Source organism: Calidris pugnax, unplaced genomic scaffold (assembly GCF_001431845.1).
Source record: "Calidris pugnax isolate Ruff unplaced genomic scaffold, ASM143184v1 scaffold187, whole genome shotgun sequence".
Lineage (NCBI taxonomy): Eukaryota > Metazoa > Chordata > Aves > Charadriiformes > Scolopacidae > Calidris > Calidris pugnax.
Genome location: NW_015090969.1, coordinates 2,880,870 through 2,884,977, shown reverse-complemented (window position 1 = coordinate 2,884,977; position 4,108 = coordinate 2,880,870). Strand labels below are relative to the sequence as shown.

General features: G+C 44.9%; 1 long non-coding RNA gene across 1 annotated transcript in view; it reads right to left on the bottom strand.

The window, feature by feature from the left end:
• The window catches only part of LOC106894224, a 10,377-nt gene extending 8,228 nt beyond the window's left edge, over window positions 1-2,149 (bottom strand). Inside the window, exons 1-2 of the long non-coding RNA XR_001413237.1 lie at window positions 1,608-2,149; window positions 904-964 (exon numbers count right to left, since the gene is read on the bottom strand). This is a non-coding gene — a long non-coding RNA (uncharacterized LOC106894224). The remainder of the gene's footprint in view (window positions 1-903; window positions 965-1,607) is intronic.
• Window positions 2,150-4,108: the final 1,959 nt, after the last annotated feature.

Here is a 4,108-nt window from a genome sequence, read left to right as displayed (position 1 = left end):
GAAGGGGGATGGGGCGGGGGGGGCTGCAGGGAAAAGCAGGCATTGGAAGTTTTATTCGGGTGTCCTAAATTGTTGTTGTTGAAGCTTTATTCTGGTTTCCTAAATGTTTGCAAAACATTTTGTTGCTAGACAGAGAATTCCTCTTTGTATCAGCTACTTCAGCTAGTTTATTTCAATGCATCTGATAAGGTGTGTCAGTTGAACAAAGTGGCATTGAAAGGGGGCGTTTCACTGGATGCTCCCAGTTGTGCCTTATTTCCAGTATAGCAACCGAAACCGGTCAAAATTATATAAAGACCTTGAAGAGCACAAGGAACAATAAAGAACAAAGCTCAGTCATTCACTTTATGCCAACAAGGTGTGCCTGTCTTTATATACATTCAATAGAAATACTTTTACCATAAAAGTGTCTGACTTTCCTTTGGCACTAATTGAGCTTGCACAGCTGTGCACTGATACCATTGTGCTCTCCGTCTCCAAAACACACAGGTATCATTTGACCAGGGGCTTTTTTCTGTCCTACCCAAGGAGGAGGGACATCTGCCCGTTGGCACTGCCCAAAAGAGATGCTACCGGACTGCCGGAGAAATGCACCACTGAAAGCCAGGCAGAAATCAAGTACTCCAGAGCACTCCTAAAAAGCAGGGGAAACCCCTCTGATGTTCAGTCGCCTTTTTTTAAACACGTACAACAAATACCTAACTGCTTAAGTACACCTAATAAATAGTATGCTAGAGCTATTTGGAAGTTGCAGTTCAAACAATGCAAGTGAGGTTGTAAATTCTAAAAGGCCACTACTCTGAATGAGAAACAATTCCATTTCTGAGAATCTCTTTGCGACTGAGGTCAAAACTACACATTGTAGATTACAGAAAAAGGACATTCTTGGAAGCCACAACTCACTAAAACCACATCAGGGCTGGCCATCACTAGTGACGAGGCTGCTGATGCTTCACGGCAAGGCCTGGAAAACACACAGAAGCAACACTGAGTTGTCTGGTTTAGTCCATGTCTCCTCTTTGACCTTGATTGCTTTTAGGACAGATGCCAGTAAGGTTTTTGAGTACTTCTTTAAGACATTCTAAAAAGTTTGTATCATGAAAATAAAGTCTGTTTCTTCTCAATATTTGCACTCCAACAAAGAGGTTCTTCACTCTTTTAGTACAAAATTATTTTCATGGTATCATTTAACTAGTAAGCGCCCGGAAAGAGAAAGTAAATGCCATAATCAGAGAGGGATTTAGAGATGCTACTCTTCAAAGTCTAGTATAACGTTGTCAGATATAGCAGGTTTAGAGCATAAAACAGGAAAGACTATTGATGAATAGTCAATGGCAAACAGGTCATGCACAAGCATTTCAGCATAAAAAGAACACATGCATGAGAGAAAAAATAACAGGAAGTCTAAAAGTCAAATCAGAAGGAAGATCTGGTGGTTTAAAAATGTTAAATGCTGTAAATGCGGGGGGAGAGGCATTGGAATAGAGAACAATCTCTCATTTTTCTGTATATTGGAAAATAATATTCCTTTATGTATATAAAAAGAGACTTCAAAGTCCACACTACAAGGACCTTAGGCGAAATGCAGATGCACATCGCAGATGTACCTTGTACTCGCAGAGCACTCCAGATCCTTTCCATCTGTCCTGTGCTGTTGCAGCAGAAGAAAGGGCAACCCTGGAGAAACAGTGGCAGTTGACATTCTGCTGAGAAAGGAAAAAACCCTTTAGCATAGAGCAAAAAACTTCCTTTGTGAAGGTTTGCAAAGACCACAGCCGAGTGAAGGAAAAACTATTTGGCATCACCTCTGGCACAGCTGTGCATATGGGCCACTAGAGCTTTTGCATTTTCAAGACAACCCTGCTTTTTTTTGGCTCACTAGCAGCTTCAGTTTCACTAGAGCCACTTTCCCAGATACACACAGGTAACAGGCACAGATGCCTTCCTACCTTTTCTCAAGCCTACATAGAGCAAAGGTTTCCTCACCCTATACATCCCGAGTTGATTATTGTTGTTAAAAGCAATCCACCTGTCTTTGTAAACTGCCTCCTTGCAAAAAAGGAATTATTTTTTCCAGGCCATTTCTCCCAACAGTCAAACCAAACCAAGCACCACCAAACCTGCTCTGGGTCCCTCCCAGCTTTTGACTGCCCTCAGATTTACCAGGCATACGCTCTGTTCTGTCTCCCAACAGCAAAAGCACAGCAGCTCCCAGAGCAGAGCACAGCCCCACGGGTACCCACGCAAACCCTGCTGTTTGATGGGGAGCCCCCGAGTGCAGCCATGGGCCCAAGGGCAGCTTCAGCCACAACCATTTCAGGGGATGTGGCTTCTGAAGCTATAAGTTGAACACCCCATCTTCACACTTGGCCACAGCAGGAGTGATCCACAATGAGAACTCCAAAAAACCCAGTAACACTATTGCAAACCCACAGCAGTAACAGCAGCAGCTTCAGAGACATTTAGGCTGGGAGAAAAATAAAACAGCTTTATCCGGTGCACAGGAAAGCAGCAGAAAGAGAAAGGGGTCAGCATTCACGGCCCTTACAGTAGACAGGCATTCTCCTTCCATTCCTAAACCTGTCTGTTAGATCTAAATATCACAGCACTGCCATGGCCAGACTGAGAGCAAGGAACAACGGTCCCGCTGCCAGACAGTAGTGGCGCAGAACACATAGACAGAGGGACTTTCTTTTGCCACACACAACTCTGAATTTCCTGAAAATTCACATTTACCAAAAACAGCCACTTGGAACATACTGCCAAATAGCATCTGGCAATTAAACTTTGATGTGTGTTTGACACACACAATTTTTTGGGAACTTGTGATTTGCTTCCTGCTGCTGTTCTTCCTTCAGAAATTCTACTTGTAGCCCAGTTATTTGCTAGTGGCTCAAGCATTTACCTTCCTGATACTACCAGCAGTTTTACACAGGCAAGTCACTTAATTGCTCTGCTAAAATTATCCAAATGAAAGCTGTTACAGGCATAAAAGAGGATTGAAAAAAAAAAAAAAAAGAAAGATCAGGCAGCAAAAGAGCGCTGCAGGCTGCCACCTGCAGTCAACATCGCACCATGTTTTGGATACCACACTCCCACACAAAAATCAACTACACTGACACCACACACTAATAAAAATTGAGCTATGTTCCAAACTAAAAGGCTGTTTCCAAGTTGCCCATAAAATTAGTAGGAACAAACAGAAGAGAAACACTTGACCCTAAGGAAGGTCACAGGCACCTCTTAATTTATCTTAGGTGAAAGTTTGTTCTTCTACCTCAAAGGAAGACATTCTTAACTACCAAGGGCTCAATTTGGGCAGGAGGCACGCTCCGTTAACTGCAATTCCTCATCAGGCTTTCCCCACTGGCAGCAAATCTGCCTTTTCCGCAGAATGGACATGGAGCATCTGTAGCATCCCTGAACTCACTAATGTTTCTCCCCACCCCCCAGCTCAACACATGCAGTTACCTAAGCAGCAAGCGGAATCAGCCCTGCAGGACATCCTTCCTGCCCTGCAGAAGGTGATGCTGGGAAAAGAAGAGGAGAGAAATGACCCCGTTTGTCACAGCCAGCCAACAAATGCTCTGGCTCATGGCAGTTCCCGCTCCCTACCACTGCCGGCAGGCTTGCCGCCCGCTAACACACTCCAGGCAGCGAGCATTCCAGAGAATCACAGAATGGTTAGAGTTGGAAGGGACCCAAAAGATCATCGAGTTACAACACCCCTGCCCTGGGCAGGAACACCTCCCCCTAGACCAGGTTGCTCAAAGCAATCTAGCCTGGCCTTGAATTGAGCGAGATTGGCCTCCATCTCGCTGCAACTCCTGCTTGCCACAGCTCTGGCTAATACAAGCCCCTGCTCTGCACTGGTCCATTTCAGCTCCTTCTCTCCGCAAACTCCGGCTGTTTGCACCGCTCTGGCCTTTCGACCAGGGCGTCAATCATCCTCATATTTCCAGCATTACAATTAAACACCACTGCTGTAGGTGGCAGAAACGTTAACTGTTTTGAACGACTCATTACCTAATAACTAGCCTAAGCAGTGTGCAGAGAAGAGCTGGACTTGAAGAGGGCATGCGGGGTCTGATAAGTGCCTTTTTCCCCC